Source organism: Ambystoma mexicanum, chromosome 12, assembly GCF_040938575.1.
Source record: "Ambystoma mexicanum isolate Mex_15411 chromosome 12, UKY_AmexF1_1, whole genome shotgun sequence".
Taxonomy (NCBI): Eukaryota; Metazoa; Chordata; class Amphibia; order Caudata; family Ambystomatidae; genus Ambystoma; species Ambystoma mexicanum.
The window spans coordinates 403,154,667-403,172,395 of NC_090936.1; positions in this window are offsets into that span (position 1 = coordinate 403,154,667).

Genomic DNA, 17,729 nt, shown 5'->3' on the forward strand with positions numbered 1-17,729 from the left:
TGAGGTCAGCCTGCATTCAGCTACTTCTGAGACCAGCTCTTCTCCTCCGGTGGAAGCAGCTGTGTCCCTCCCAGACAGATCACTGGCACTCACAGCACTGATCCCTGCCACGGATTCGTCCTGCTGCCGTCACCACTGCAGTTATAACTCAGCAGCAGCTGATCGCCAGTATAATTATGCTGAAAGCTGCTTCCAGGTGAGTTCAATGGTTTATTGAAACATAACATTTAGCAAAACATGACTGCAATGTCCACCTCCATCATCCAACCCAGGCTCAACTGCCTTTCCCAGCCTTCCACATTCCCGCATTGCCGCCAAGATACCGCCCAACTCCTGATCAGGCACTTTGTGGCGTTCAGCGGGTGGGAGAGGAACACATAACATGTATGCAATTTGGAAATAGAACAAAGGGGATTGTTCAGCAAAATGTATACAATGTATACAATGAATATTTTACGTTTGTAATCTACGAAACATTATAGGTCGGTGATGTGCTGTAATGAAAAGGGAAGATTATAGGCTTGAGAAATAGAATAGACTTATTTAGTTTTTCTTATTGTTGCACTGTTATTTTGGAACATAGCGATTGGTTAATTTGTTGAAATAACAATAAAATAAACATAATTTAAAAATGAACTGTGTCCTAACCTGATTTGCTTTAGAAAATGATTCTGCTGGAGTACTTGTATGGGTAACACATATACCTCCTTTATCAGAAACTGCACAAATCTTACATTATGGGGGGCTCACAAAATTCGATTTAAAACTAAATGTCATCCACTTTTTAAACATATAAATGACATTAATTAGTTTTATAACTATGCATAAATTATGAAAATGATTCATCATTAGTCATTCTGCATACTTTATATGTGTCTAAAATGCATAATGTTATAATGAGGGTATTGTACATTCCCGCTGCCGGCAATGAGAATCCAACATAAGCTGCTGTATAGCACAGTGCACACTTATGCAGTAATTGTTCTCATCTCTTTCTATCCCTCCAGATCTTTCTGGCTGATGCTTTCCTACAGAAGCTGCCATCATGTTGTCTTTTCCATGGAGTCTCAATACATTGAGCCCGCTCAGAGCTGGGTGTTTGCAGGGAGTTCTGTAGCTCATAGCTAGAGTAGATGGAATAAGGGTTGTGATGGCCACCACTGAAACAAGAGAAAGGTGCTTAAAACCATACTGCTTTTCTCTTACCATTGGGGCCAGAAGGGTAGAAAGATGGCGGCAGGTCCCAAAATCAGGTGTGTTTTTTAATAGAGGTCTGCAGAGAAGGCTGAGGCTGAGGAAGCAGTAGACAGGGATTGGGGAGGGGTGAAAGATTGTATGAACAGAGTGAGTAGAGGAGGCAGTTGGGGTGCATTGAGAAACAGCCTTCAGCTTTGTCAGAAAGTGGGCCCTTAGATCCAGAGTCAGCCCGCAATTTGAACAAGCTGATTGGTTGCAGCCCTCCCGCGCATGGTGCTGATTTGCATTATTGAATCTCACTATTGAGTGTTCAAATGAAACTGCTACATGTGCAAGTGTTTCCTTCTACTTTGCAATCTTTAATTCAGCATTCTGTCCGTAGCTTATGATTCCAATTTGAACATCAAATTGATTCTGCAAAAGTTAATGACATTACGGCTGAACTCCATTTCTTGTAAAATAGTACACTACCGGCTAATAACGTCTTTTTTTCTTTAAATTGTAATGGGTTCAGATGCACAATCAGACTTCATGGAGTACTTTGTGATGTATTCTGTTTTAGTAAGGTTAGTGCATGCAATTGCTGGTTAATTTACCTCCTCAAAAGTTATTTTAATTGTTAAATAATTTGATTAATGGATGAGGCATTTCCATAAACCATATCGAATTCAAAATTCTAGCTGCTTCTTCTTCATGAAGGCAAAGTTTTCACCTGCATTTATCAGTTAGGTTTGTGATTTCCTCAAACAGAATTACTTGTACAAAACAATTTTTGGAATGCTGGATGATATCAACCTTTGATTTCTTTCGTTCACACAAACATCCAAGAAAAGGTTAAATCAAAAGACCAGTTTCATGGCCCAAAAGTTCAATCACCCTTACTTTGGTGTCCTAAAAAAGTTATATGAAGACCAATTTGTAGAGATCAGAACATCGGACACTTGTGATTCAATGTTTGAAACTCCTGAAACTTTGAGAAAAAATAATTCAATTCATTATTATTTGTTCATTTATTAGCTCACTTTGAAAAATTGCATTTACCGACTCCAAAACATGGGAATAGCAAAAGGGTCTGCATGACTCTGAATAATGTGTCATCTGCCTGACACAGAGTGTAAGGAATCCATACGTGCATCACACTTAATAACGTAACATGTTGCCAACAGTGTCAGATCGCATTCACTGAGATTACACAAATCCCAGTAGCCTGTTCCATGAGATAGTGCCCACTCTGAAGAGTCTGCAATCAGGTTTTCTGTCTTTGAGCCATCACAAATCCCAAACATCGATTTGCATCCATTTACATGTCTTAACCCACTTTTCTGTGTTCTGAGGACCCACTTGTACCAGGATCTCTGCTGTATACATTGTGATGAGGAAGATCTATCAGGGGATATGCAGGGAGAAGGAAATACCTTTTTTGTCCTTGCTTAGCTAGCCGATGCATCACAGCCACACAATATTCAAATGAAGGTCACATGATGGGCAGATGAATTGTAGTGAGCACCTGAACTGCTTAGATGACCTAAATTGTCAGAAAACTCCAAAGTGCCTGTAAGCCGTCAGCCGGCAGTGATGTGAGGAGGGTGTATGGATTATGCCAGAGATACCCAAGGGGAGTGTTTCTACCGCCTGAAGAAGAGAGGCTGTGTATGTTACACTGGTTTTACTCGCATGTAACTACATTTCTCCAGATCTTAGAGATGCTAGGCAACAGCCGTTGTCAGGCTGGACAACATGCATGTAAACCCGGAAAGCCCAACAGTGAGAAGGAGAATCAGAGGAGTGGAGGAGAAGCACAGACCAGCTGAAAAAGGATAGGTGACGAAGTCATCCAGGAGACAGTACTCAGTAGGAGTCGGGAATTGGACATGTTGTCCTCCTCAGACATGGAGAGCACCTCCAGCAGTGTGGCAGGTGAGAGACTGAGGAGCAAGAATGCCACACCCAGAGGCATGTGAGAGTCCAGAGGCCTGAAGGAAGCGGAGGAGGTGAGCTGTGACAGGGAGGCAAATGTCCCTAGGCAATTGGAGGAAATCCAGGGCCCAGGGAGAAGGACAGTGAGGAATCTATGGATAGCCAAGGGTGAGAATTCATTTGAGATGCAGGTTGGGAGGTGAACCCAAAAGTCCTAGCTACAACAAAGACGAGTCTGGACCCAACTGTAACTGTGATGCATTCTGGTACATGTAGTCCTAGAAATTATTTTATTCTTATACTCACTGCCAGATTGCTTTGTATATAATACATAATACAAGTTAAGCATACAAAAGATAAAACAGTGTTCACGTTAAGAAAAATTCATATTGGAAGCCGTGGAAATACATAATATAAAAATAACAGGTAGGGCAAACATTAAGAGGGTATCTAACTAAAAACTGTCAGAACACCTGACACATTAAAAAAGGATTAAAACACATTAACCATACAAACAATGTTAAGATACTATATTTAAAATCAGAAAGACAAACGTTTAAGGATTTCTGCACATTTCCAGTAATATTTCACCATATGAAATATCAAATTGTGATCTTTTCCCTCCAAAAACAAAGACCAGGGGGCAGACAGGTCAGCGCAGTTAAAGCCGTTGTTATACGATTTGAGATAGCTGAGCCTTAGTTGCTGCAAGCTCGCACACTCAATCAGAAGATGTTCGAAAGTTTCAATAGCTAGAGTCCCACATAGGCAACACAATCCTTCAGAACGTGCTATCATACCAAGAAGGGCCCCCTTGGTAGCCAGTGCATCACTGGTGTTAAACTTGAGTAGTGTCTGGCTATAGCACTGCTGGGATAAGCCACAATATAGGTGGGTTTTGCCAAACGATTAGTTATGTATTCACATTAAGAGTACTGTTATATTTTGTGTAGAGAGTGGCTACATTTAGTTCCTTACTGATCGTGGTCAGTATTGATTTCAGTCGTGAGATAGAATTAAAAAGAAAAGAGTACATTGGAAGACAGACTGATACGTGTGTCAGAAAGCCATGCTGAGTCTAAATAGGCAAAGTCATTTACATTGCTTGCTAGTACATGTTGTCCAAGGAATCAGTCAATGTCTAAGACAGAGTATAATGAAAGAGAAAAGAGCCAAGTGAAATACAGTTTGATGTATGCATCAGAAGGTTTTGCTAAACCTAAGATCAGAGTCATTCAAATTGCATGTTGACATATGTGGTCCAAGGAGATAGCCATAATCTAGGGATGTTTGAAAGAGTACCGAGGCATTACGATTGTACACTGAACAAAGTGTTTGAGTGATTAGTACTAGGCACAAGAACCTGGAAGTGGAAAAGGGGCACTGAGGCTATCCATTAAGAAACGCTTTAAAAGAATAAGCACCCTCTACCAGGCGGCCAAAGAAACCTGATGAGCTGTTGTGTTGAATAAACAAGATCAAAGGCTGAAATCATGAGCAGTCGTGAACTTGTACATATTGGACAGATAACTGAGGCAATCCAGGAATTGTCATGGATCGTTAATGACAAATCAGGTCTCTTTTATCCTGAATCGCTAAAGTGTCATATTATCTAGAAAATCGATTTGTCACTAGAAATAAAAATAAAGACACACTTTTGCACTAGGAAAATGTTCTCACCAATTGGAAATCACGACATAACCTTGTTTGAAAATTAAGCTCTAAGGAAGGAAATAATTTTACTTTGTGAAATTGTTTTAGCATTTTTCACAGCTCGCAGTTACAATTTGTATGTCACATTTTCAATTCTGAGTTCATGATTTCATGTGGTACAGTTTATTTAATATTTATTTATTATTTAATATTTATTATGCGCCCAGCAGCCCGAAGGCATTGTGGCGCTGTTACTGACACTGATCATAGTTGCATATTTATAACATTAGTTACATGACATAGTTACATGACATAGTACAGGCTTAGTTACAATTGGGTAGTCGAGAGGCAGGTTAGTTGAACAGGGTGGTCTTCAGTGATTTTCGGAACGCTGTGTGGGAGGTTTCAGCTCTGAGTGTGTTAGAAAGGGAGTTTCACAGTTTCGGTGCAATGTGAGGAAAACCAATACCCCTGCTCTGTGAATGAGAGGGATGCGTAATTTGTTGGTGCAGGTTCTTTTGGGGCGGGGCGAGGTGTCCCTGGCTATGATTTCTGAGAGATATGGCGGAGCTGAGAGGCTAAGGCACTTGTGGGTCAAGGTGAGGGTTTTAAATGTGATCCTTTCCCTTATGGGGAGCCAGTGTACATCTCGCCTGGCCTGTGAGATGTGGTCTCTCTTGGGGATTCTGAGAGAGGCTGAGTGAGTTGTTTTGGATCATTTGAAGCTTGTTTATATTTTTGGTGGACGTTCCTGCTAGGAGCGTGTTGCAATAGTCTAGTTTGGCCCCTATGGTGGCTCTGGCTATCGCTAAGCAGTTCTGTTTGGAAAGGAAAGGTGATACTGCATTTATGAGTTTGGTGGTGTGGGCTGATGCCGAGGCATGGTGCTAACCTGTCTTGTCATGGAGAGGGTGGAGTCTAGGTAGACCCCCAAGGTTTTGTCTGATGGGGAGACAGTGATGGAGGCGTTGTCGATAGTGAAGTTGCAGTATTCCTGGTTGAGTTTAGCTAGTGTTTCTTTGGGTCCCAGGATGATGATCTCTGTTTTATCGCCGCTAAGGCATAATCCATTGGATGCCATCCATGCTTGGATGATGGAATAGATCCTAGTGAAGGCTGCATTGTCTTTGTCATAGGAACCTGTGAGTGGCAGCAGTACCTGCGTATCATCGACGTAGTTGGTATACGCTATGCCGAAGGCATCAAGTAGTTCAATGAGGGGGTTAGTGAACAGATTGTAGAAGGTGGGGGCTGTGCAGGATCCTTGGGGGACTCCACACTGAATGGTGGAGGGTTCTGCATTGGCAGTGTCGGAAAAAACGTTCATGGCTCTTCCTTCCAGGAGGAAGGTGATCCATGAGGAGGCCAAGTTGGAGAAGTGGGCTGGGTTATGTGATCAACGAGATCGAAGGCAGCCGAGAGGTCCAGAAGTAGGAGTGCTGGTTTGCCTTTGTCCATAATAGTAGTTATTTGATTCTTAAGGTCAAGGAGGGCGGTTTCTGTGCCATGGCCTTTACGGAATCCTGATTGCCTTTTGCCCAGGATGGGGTTTGATTCCAAGAATTGTAGGATTTGGTTGTCGGCTGGTTTATCTAAGATTGTGAGGAGAAATGGGACAGTGGTGATGGGTCGGTAGTTGTTGGGTGATGAAGGATCTAAGGTGTTTATTTTTAGAACTGGGCGTACCCAGGCTTCTTTGAGGCTGGCTGGGACAATGCCTAGAAAGAGGCATTAATGAATGCTGTGAGAAGGGGAGCTAAGTAGTCTGCACATTCTTTGATGATAGCTGGGGGACAACTGTCCCCTTTGCAGGTGCATGGCTTGAGGTGATGGAGGAGTTCCTGGACTTCTGTTTCAGTGACATCTCGGAAGGAGAAGAAAGGAACTACGCTTGGGTGGGGGGGAGGATTAAGTAGAGGGGGTTGGTCATTTTTAGGTAGAGCTTGAAACTGCCCTTTTATTTTTTCTTGCAGGAGTTCAATTTTATTTAGCAGTGCTGCCTGAATGTTGGCGCACCATGTTTTATCTTTAATGATCTCATCAGGGCTGGTGGAGGGTGTAATGAGGTCTTTGAATACTGAGAACATCTCTTTAGATTGGGAGTTGGCCTTAGTGATCCTTGAGTTGAGTGAGTTGGATTTGTTCGAAATCTTTTTGAATTCTGCTTTAGTGGATTCATTGGGCTTAGAGTGCCAATTAGCCAAGGCATTTCACTTGCTGGTATGCAGGGCCTGTAGTTCATCGGTGAACCATGAATTAGTGTGCATGGATTTTTTTTATTTTTTTATTTTTTGCTTTCAAGGGGGGCTGTGGAGAGGAGAGCTCTAGTGAGAGTGTCAGACTAAATATCAACGAGAATACTTGGGTCATTTGAAAATGGGTGCTTGAGTTCGGGGACTTCAAGGAAGGGGCAAAGGTTGTCCTTAGTTAGTTCTTTGCAGCTCCTAACCTGAGCTGGAGGCACATAGGAGAGAGTTTTGGTGGTCGGTATGTTAGGTATGGTGAATTGGATGCAGTTGTGGTCGGTCCAGGGGTATGCAGTGTTGGAGGTGACTAATGTGGAACAGTTGTGGTCAGCCACCCAGTCCAGGGTGCAGCCTTTGCAGTGCGTTGGGCTGTTGACTTTTTGTTTGAATCCAAGGTCTTTTAGCTCCTTAGCTAGGGCTGATGCTGCTTTATCTTTGGGGTCGCTTAAACCTAGGTTGAGGTCACACAGAGCAGGATGGTTTTGGTGGCGTTTTTTAGGTTGTTGCTGAATAAGTGCAGGAGCTGCCTATGGAAGTCTGGGGCAGAGCCAGCAGGCATGTACGTAAGGTGGATGTTGATTGTGCAGTTAGGGGATAGTGCTAGTTTGGCAGAGAGGATGTCTGTGTTGCCGTCCCATGGGTAGTGAAATGGCCTGATGGATAGAGTAGATAGTGGAGATGAGGTCATTTATTTCCAGCGCATGGGCAATTATGTAAGGACAAACGTCCCATCAACATATATCACACAACTACAAAAAAGTGTTCAATGTCTGAAACATGGTATTCAGAGATATATATACATATATTATTGCAATTAATTCCAGGGAGCTGCAAATTGATCATTCACTTTGAATATCTGAATACCATATTTCCGATATTTAACAATGTTTTGTACTTGTGTGATATATTATATATATGTATGGGAAAGTCCATTTGACCTAAGTCACACATTCTACAACGCCACCTAGTAGTCATCGCTGGAAGTTCTGCTCCAGTTCTGAGCCAAAACAGCAAGGCATTGTGGGTACGCACATTGCTCAAATGCTCCAACCACAAGGCTGTCAGGACCAAAATATTATGGTCACTTAGATTGGTGTCAGCAACAGAAAAGGGAGTGCACCTCATGAAGAGGTCTGAGCTGAAGTATATATTGTCTACACAGGTTGAGCAAATACCACAGTGCCAGGTGGGTGCACCCATTTGGTCAACTGATGAACTTGTTTAGTTTGAGGAGGCCCCACCTATCAAGAACAATGGACCATATCAAACCATTACAATTTTCTTCTGGTAACATATCAATATTATCACTGTCATTATCCGCACCCACATCACAACAAACTGCATTAAAGTCACCTGCTAATAAAATCAGACTATAGTTTGGATCTGCAGTCCAATCCTCTAAAAGGACATTAATATTTGATGGAACGGAATATATATAACATTTTCTAGAGTCCCAATAAATGTTTGGAATACGGTCCCGACAATGCTCCACACCCATTAATAATTCAACTTTGATGGCAAAAAGATCCTTGAATAAATCCCATACTCTCCCAAGCACTGCTCCTATGGAGTTTCTTAAAGCTATCAGCTATCAGATGGTCGACCCATGGAGCCCTTCAGCGCTTTGTGAGCCAATACTTGGGAGTCTTCCAGATGGATTTGGGTAAGTAGCCAGTTTTCTTGAAGTAAAATAATGTGCTGCGGCCCAGGAAACTTGGAGAGCTCCTAATTTGTGAAGAGATGATTACGTCCTCTAGAATTCCATGATAAGATTTCCAGGGAGCACCCGATGTTAAAGGTGAGGTGTGTCCAAATGATGCTGTTTAGCTGATTCAATCAAGGGTGTTGGAAACCAGAGCAATTCACCCAAAGTCCCTGAAGGCTAGTAATTTACATTGATCCGATTCCCAATAGAATTCAAACCCCTCACTGGGAGATTCATTTTCCGTAAGAGAGATGCTCACCCTGCGCAGTAACACAGCCTGCTACAGCCATCTTACTGTCCTCTTTTGGCTGCTCTGAACCGGCATTGATGGTGTTTGAGTGCTACACTGAAATGTTGTTTTCAATATTTCTATTCACATATTCTCACATTTAAGCAGTATTACTGTTTCCATGTCCCATCCACAGAGAGGATGCATTAGGACATATTACTGGTGTCTTCTGTGACAAAGCACCATATGTTTGGGTGGCCGATGGGACTGGGGTGGCCATGGGTGCTGGGTGCCACCACCCATGTGTGAAGTAACACTCTGAGGGGATAGACAGAGGATGTCCTGACTGCCCAGTCCATCGCCAGTCTTAGAGAACGTATCCCATCTGTGAGCCCTAGTGAAGTCTAAGACAATGCCTTGCAAAGGGTAGTCATCCCAGCAGAAAGGAATACCCGAGACCCCGGGGAGGAATCCTGGGGTACACCTGAAGGGCTGATGAGGAAGAAAGAGATGTCTATGTAACTTGCCAGGGAGAGCGAATCTGTGAAAGCACCCCAGTAACCCTCTTGCCACCAGGTTAACTCCTGAAGCCCACAATAAACTCGGCCTAAAGGGTTGCACAGTGGACATAGTGAGGTGATGGGGGTGGGGAGAGACCCCTGTTGGAGTTAAATCACTGACTGTGGGATCATTGTGGCGAAGCAGATGATTTCAAAGTGCAATACAAAGATATTCAAACAGCGAAAATTCAAGAAGAGGAAATGGTACAAAATACAGGATCCATGGAACTAATGTCTACGAAGAATTTGTTCTTTGTGGACTGGGAACCATTGGTACCGTTTCCTGAGATGGCCGAGGAGTGCAAGACTCGTGATGAAGATCTGGACTTTGTAGAGCAACAGGAATATAGATAGAGTTGGGGATATTTGTGGACAACTTTAGAAATGGTCAGGAGGACTCAGGAGGACTCAGCTGTTAACAACCCCCTTTTAAACGGGCAATAACTATTTTACATATTGCTTAAAGTCTCATTGGCTGTCCTCTTTGCCTTGTTTGCAGCTTGATTTTCCCACTCAACTCTTCCTTTGTGCAACCTGTAGAGCCTCTGTTTTTCATTCTACTCTAGACTCTAGTGGCTACTACTGTTATTTTACCACACGATACCACGTATGCGGTATCATACGAATAAATCCATTCCTACCTCTTTTTGCAGAATCCTACTGTCGCATTATCCTTCCAGACATGGTATTCCACAATCTCCAATAACCAGTCACACTACTGCCCGTCTTGTAAACAGTGCAATGTGTAAGAGTTTCCCTTGGCAATGAGTCCCACAAAGCGATTGGGAATGTCTTACCCAACATCTCGTTCAGCTCTATTGCGGTCCTCGGCCCTCTCAAAAAATAGTTCCAATGTTTCGCAGTCCTCAAGGAGCAAGGCCTTTGTGGACGAGCTGTCCCACTTCTACATCCATCATGCATCCCTTTCCCACTTCTCGCTTTTGGATTTCCCTTGTTTGAATATGTCTTCTGCTTCACCACAACAATCTCTCCAGCACCCTCTCAGTCCTTAAGCTTCTTTATTACTTTAGAACCATCCATGCAGGCGTCACCAGTCACTGTTTCAGCTCCTACGGGGTCTCTCTCCAACCCCAGCACCCATCTGCATCAAGCAATCAACACATTTATTTATTCCACCAATAATTGTTTTTTACAAGGGATAAACACCAATTTAAAAACCAAATAAGAGGATTTTTGATAACACATGCAAATATGAAAAAGGGATGCATTTTAAGCCCCCACCCCCCGGCGCGTCTGAGGAAGAGTCATGCTCACGCCTACCTACCCGTTTCTCATCCGGTCATCTGTGCTTGCAAGATGAAGCGAGCCCCTGCAAACACAACCTTCTCATTAACCGAGCCGGAGGCCCAGCCGCGTCCACTGTGCAGCACTTCCGGTCCCCCGCGTTGCGGCCTGTATCTCGTATGCATTACCCAACATCGCCCACATCTTTCACGCCACCAATGCCCTGCTCGCGGTGTACTCTTAGCCCCCTCTGGCGCGCCTAGCGGCTCATCTCCACATGCTGCGGCTGATTCTCTCGTCAAAGAGCTCTATATTAAAAAAAATCTAAACGACGTGTGCTATGGGCTTTGCTCAAGACTGACGAAAAAAAAATTCACCACAGCCTCACCTGCACATTATCTCCTCGCTTTCCCTCCGCCCCGCCCCCCTCTGCACCCTAGACATGTGTATCATTATCTGCTGGCGTTCGCTCTTCTTCCAATTTCTTCTTAACAGCTCAGGTGTTTGCGCATTCTTTTTAACACTCTTCATCATTATGAAATTGGCGTCTACTCTGCTTCAGAAAAGTCAGCCGTCACTCTGTTTTCCCATTGCACCCTCCAGCATCTGCTATTCCTAATTTAATGTGATAGGACTTGCTGCCACCTAGAGGCAGGACCATGAGCTGCACCCTTGTGCCTTTCATTGGCACCGTGCACACTTTCGCAAACATATGTTGAGTAACAGGCGACGCCATGCTTCAAAGTGTTTATTAGTCCTTCACAGCAGACACTTCTGAGGTTCAGGCGGGTGCGAGTAGCTCCTACAGGTGCCACGACACTGGATTGCGCGGCCATTTTACCAGCGGTACCTGGTGACCAGTTTTCCCCCAATCTGGTTCATTCTGGGAAGGCACCGTCAATCCTCAAATACAGGCTCCAGTTTGCCTGGGATTAGTTATCCTTTGCTTGGATTACCACTCCATGCCCGGAGAGTCCAGATCCACTCCGGTGCTCCTTTGGCACTCGTCGCTTTGAGGCTGAACGTGGTCACCTTCTATCACCTCAAATGCTTCTTTTCCCTCCGCTCTTTTCAGCGAGTAAATTAAGCATTCGTACAAGCGAGCTTTGCGAGTAACACTTCCAGTAGTGATGGAGTCCCATCAAAATTCACCTCACAAACATCAGAATGGGTGAAAGAGAAAATGGTCAATCCGGAGTCGTTTACAATGATTGACAACCTATCAAAGGGTTGAAGGCAGCAACATCTTCATAATGGTACGACATTGTTACATGGGGGACATAAGGGGCAGGGGCGGGCAATAGGGACTAGATAATAGGGAAAGGGGTATAGGGGCAAACCCCTAAAAAAAAAATATTCAATGAATTTTTTCGGGTGAAAATATTTGGCAAAAAACTCCAAGAAAAAAACCTGCCGATCAAAGAACATGGAACCCTTCAGTGCCATTCTCACACCTGTTGAAGGAGCTTCACAGTTCTCTGTACTTCTCTATAATCTGCTCCCCCAGAAGACCGCTCAGCGATCCAGCGATCCATCGCTCTCCATGTCCCCAGTACCAGAGGTGAGACAGTGCCCTTTGGTACCTTAACCATGCAAAGTCAACTTTTGTATTGTTTGTCATTGATACAAGATCTCTGCTTCCCTTGATTACACCTAGGACTTCTTTCTTCTTGCACCGTTGTTTCCCGGAGACATCTCCTCCACAAAACTGGAACCTGATCCTGAGGGGGTGAGTTCCACTGGACCTCACGCTCCAAGGAGTACGCTCATTCAGTGTACTTCCTCATTTAGGTCCATGTTATCCAGACTTTGCAAGTGGGTCTTATCCAATAGACGCATCAGCGTCTTTTTGCTTCAAACTCTGTTCTCCCTGCATGCGGTCTTCCAGTCTTGTCCAGTTGGGTTCTGCTCTAGAGAAGTTCAAGATACCAGCTTCAACCCAGGTGCTGCAGTGGGAGTGATTGTGACCTGTAGACGATCAATGTCACTTTTTTTCATATCCTGGTCTGGGAACTGTAGCATCCATTTTTTAGAGTGTCAGTGAAAACATGGCCAGATTGCATGCAGAACCCAGAATGCCCACCTAGGTGGAGTGGCTTGTGGTACAATTTTACTGGGGATTATTTTTATTGTAAATGGTGTAGAAAAGTGCTCACAATCATGTTGTTTGTAGCGCACACTTACAGCGGTATTACAGAAACTTTGCACCAGTGCAAGGGCAATGCCGCTAGGGCAAATTGAGCCCTAGAGCAAAGACGTATTCTTTTGAAGCATCTTTTCTTCACCCGGGTAATGTTTGCCATAGTCATAATCCTTTCTCCTGGTGCAAAAATGCATTAGAGTATCGCTTTGCACTGGGGCAATGTAGGCACTAGTGCTAGTGGCACTTGCACTGGTGCAAAGTAATACCGCCCAAGATGCAATTCTGTGCTTTCATATCAAGAATATTATTCCTTGACTTTAACCGGCGCAGATACACCTAAAGGGCCTTCTAATTTCTGGACAAGAAAATCCAATGAAATCAATCTCTAATTGCATCCCATGGATCGCGTTCTGGGGTCCTCTCAGTGACTATTACTGCCGCGGGGGGTTGGACTTCATCTAACGGACTTGCCAAAAAGTATATTTATCAGTGAAACTTTGTGGTGGTTGTATTCTCTAGGGCTTAAATCAGAGAAAGGGTATCTATTGTTAATGCACTGGAATGAAAAGGGTTGGTGTCAGGAAGACAGGGCGGAGCTATTTACTGTCTCTGGAGAGGGATTGACAGGAGAAAAGACCAAAGAAATCAGGAAAATAACACAAAATGCTAACATAGTCAAATTAGCAAAAGAAAGTGAGAAAAACGAAACAAGGGTGGTTTTCAAGACATTTCTTTAAGTTACTCAAACCATGAATGTTATGTCACACTTATTTATTATCTTTCCAACAGAGTTGTATTCAGAAAAAAAACTTCCTCCAATGTAGGCAACTTTAACACCTCTTCAACAAAATTCTTTCAGTGGCTTTAAATTAAATGCTTTTCTATTGCCGGACTGTAAATATGTGTCAAGGTAAAATGATGCCCCTATGCACCAATCTTCTTGTTTGCTGTGGCAATGCGCTAAATGCAGACTGCGCTTGCAACCACTTGCAACCAGGAATAGCAGCTACTCCCCTGCCTTGCCTCCCCTTTGGTATCCCTTGTACTCCTCTTGCGACCCCTAGCCCAGACGCAGTAGACGCAGCACCAGGCAGGGCGAGCAAACACAGCCCTTAAGGAACGCGTGGAGCTGCACTGCTTTCATTTGCAAATGCCTTTTTAAATGTAAAATAAGCCTCTCATTGAACCGAGGGCAAGGGTCAGGATGCACACGGTTGTGGAATGCTGTAGGGTCGTAGAACCTTGGACCAAATGTTACCGTGCAACCCTTAAGGCTATGAAAATTAGTCTTTATTACTTTAAGGTTTAGTCTGTTGTGCAGAGAATGCAAGATTATGCGTATGTCCATTGTGCATCTCAGAAACTAGTGTACTGTCATATTATTGGTTTGGGAGCATACTATGGAGCTAGAGCAAAGCATGTGGCAAAGCATTGCTAGCACAAGAAGCATGGGTGTTCAGAAGCAGGATCTGGTTGTCATAGTAACTGAAAATGCTAAGGCATGAAATTGCCAATCAGAAAATGTAGTTGTTGGCGCCACAGGGCCATTTAAGCCAATGCGTGGGAGTTTTACAGTCATTCTCCCAATCAGGAGTCTTGTTGGAAAGCACATGCTTTCATCCTGTACTGGCATAGTGATCCTTCCTTTGACTTCTCAGCCACTGGGCAAGGAGCCCCACAACGTCAACGGTGTAGGGCATGGGTGCACAACATACGGCCCGCGGGCCAGTTGCGGCCCGCCATGCTCTTTTGTCCGGCCCGCGAGGCACAAAGACTTTCCTAATGGAGGGCGGCCCGCGGCCGCCCTCCATTAGGAACGTCTTTGTTGTCTTCCGGGCCGGACAAAACGCTGGCCGTCATTCGCTCAGCACACATGCACCACGTTGCTCCTACGAGCCACGTAGTGTGTGTGTGCTGACCCAATGGAGGGCCAGCACTACGGCTGGCGTGGTCCATAAGGCTTGATGCCGGAAGGCATTTCAGCCTTGGACCACGCCAGCCGTAGTACGATTCCAGCGTTCCAGCTTACCTGCCGCTTACCTGCCTTCCAGTTCCAGCACGTCTCCGGTAAGTGGTCTGTTTGTGTTTGTGTGTCGGGTCTGTTTTACTTTATGTTTGTGTGTGTATGTTGCGATGGGGGGGGGGGGGGTTGGATGTGTATGAATGTTGGAATTTTAATGTATTTTGTGTGCATGTTGAGATGCGGGGGTGGGGGCGGGGTCGGATGTGTATGAATGTTGGAATTTTAATGTATTTTGTGTGCATGTTGAGATGCGGAGGTGGGTGGGGGGGGTCGGATGTGTATGAATGTTGGAATGTTAATGTATTTTGTGTGCATGTTGAGATGCGGGGGTGGGGGGGGGGGTCGGATGTGTATGAATGTTGGAATGTTAATGTATTTTGTGTGCATGTTGAGATGCGGAGGTGGGGGGTGTGTCGGATGTGTATGAATGTTGGAATGTTAATGTATTTTGTGTGCATGTTGAGATGCGGAGGTGGGGGGTGTGTCGGATGTGTATGAATGTTGGAATGTTAATGTATTTTGTGTGCATGTTGAGATGCGGAGGTGGGTGGGGGGGGGGTCGGATGTGTATGAATGTTGGAATGTTAATGTATTTTGTGTGCATGTTGAGATGCGGAGGTGGGTGGGGGGGGTCCGGATGTGTATGAATGTTGGAATGTTAATGTATTTTGTGTGCATGTTGAGATGCGGGGTGGGTGGGGGGGGGTCGGATGTGTATGAATGTTGGAATGTTAATGTATTTTGTGTGCATGTTGAGATGCGGAGGTGGGGGGTGTGTCGGATGTGTATGAATGTTGGAATGTTAATGTATTTTGTGTGCATGTTGAGATGCGGAGGTGGGGGGTGTGTCGGATGTGTATGAATGTTGGAATGTTAATGTATTTTGTGTGCATGTTGAGATGCGGAGGTGGGTGGGGGGGTCGGATGTGTATGAATGTTGGAATGTTAATGTATTTTGTGTGCATGTTGAGATGCGGGGGTGGGGGGGGTCGGATGTGTATGAATGTTGGAATGTTAATGTATTTTGTGTGCATGTTGAGATGCGGAGGTGGGGGGTGTGTCGGATGTGTATGAATGTTGGAATGTTAATGTATTTTGTGTGCATGTTGAGATGCGGAGGTGGGGGGTGTGTCGGATGTGTATGAATGTTGGAATGTTAATGTATTTTGTGTGCATGTTGAGATGCGGGGGTGGGGGGGGTCGGATGTGGATGAATGTTGGAATGTTAATGTATTTTGTGTGCATGTTGAGATGCGGGGGTGGGGTGTGTCGGATGTGTATGAATGTTGGAATGTTAATGTATTTTGTGTGCATGTGGGTGGGGGGAGTCGGATGTGTATGAATGTTGGAATGTTAATGTATTTTGTGTGCATGTTGAGATGCGGGGGTGGGGGGGTCGGATGTGTATGAATGTTGGAATGTTAATGTATTTTGTGTGCATGTTGAGATGCGGAGGTGGGGGGTGTGTCGGATGTGTATGAATGTTGGAATGTTAATGTATTTTGTGTGCATGTTGAGATGCGGAGGTGGGGGGTGTGTCGGATGTGTATGAATGTTGGAATGTTAATGTATTTTGTGTGCATGTTGAGATGCGGGGGTGGGGGGGGGGGGGTCCGGATGTGTATGAATGTTTGTATTTGAATGTTTTTTGTGTGCTGAGTTGGAGGGGATGGGGGGTTCAGGTCTGTATGGGTGCATGTGTGTGAGCTGAGTTGGGGGGGATGGGGGGTTCAGGTCTGTATGGGTGCATGCTTGAGAATGTGTGTGCTGCGTTGGGGGCGGGGGGTTCGGGTCTGTATGGGTGCATGCTTGAGAGTGTGTTTGGGGTATAGTGTTTGGTTGGGTGTGAGGGGGCCATGGGGCATAGTGTTTGGTTTGGGTGAGGGGGCCATGGGGCATAGTATTTGGTTGGGGGTGAGGGATAGGGGGCATAGTGTTTGCTTGGTGGGTGAGGGACAGGGGGCATAGTGTAAAGTTGGGGGTGGGAGCCATGGGGCATAGTGTTTGGTTGGGGGGTGAGGGACAGGGGGCATAGTGTTTGCTTGGTGGGTGAGGGACAGGGGGCATAGTGTTTGCTTGGTGGGTGAGGGACAGGGGGCATAGTGTTTGCTTGGGGGGTGAGGGACAGGGGGCATAGTGTTTGGTTGGGGGTGAGGGACAGGGGGCATAGTGTTTGCTTGGGGGGTGAGGGACAGGAGGCATAGTGTTTGGTTGGGGGTGAGGGACAGGGGGCATAGTGTTTGCTTGGTGGGTGAGGGACAGGGGGCATAGTGTTTGCTTGGTGGGTGAGGGACAGGAGGCATAGTGTTTGGTTGGGGGGTGAGGGACAGGGGGCATAGTGTTTGCTTGGTGGGTGAGGGACAGGGGGCATAGTGTTTGCTTGGTGGGTGAGGGACAGGGGGCATAGTGTTTGCTTGGTGGGTGAGGGACAGGGGGTATAGTGTTTGCTTGGGGGGTGAGGGACAGAGGGCATAGTGTTTGGTTGGGGGTGAGGGACAGGGGGCATAGTGTTTGCTTGGGGGGTGAGGGACAGGAGGCATAGTGTTTGGTTGGGGGTGAGGGACAGGGGGCATAGTGTTTGCTTGGGGGTGAGGGACAGGGGGCATAGTGTTTGCTTGGGGGGTGAGGGACATGGGGCATAGTGTTTGCTTGGGGGTGAGGGACAGGGGGCATAGTGTTTGCTTGGGGGTGACAGGGCCATGGGGCATAGTGTTTGGTTGGGGGTGAGGGATAGGGGGCATAGTGTTTGCTTGGTGGGTGAGGGACAGGGGGCATAGTGTTTGGTTGGGGGTGAGGGACAGGGGGCATAGT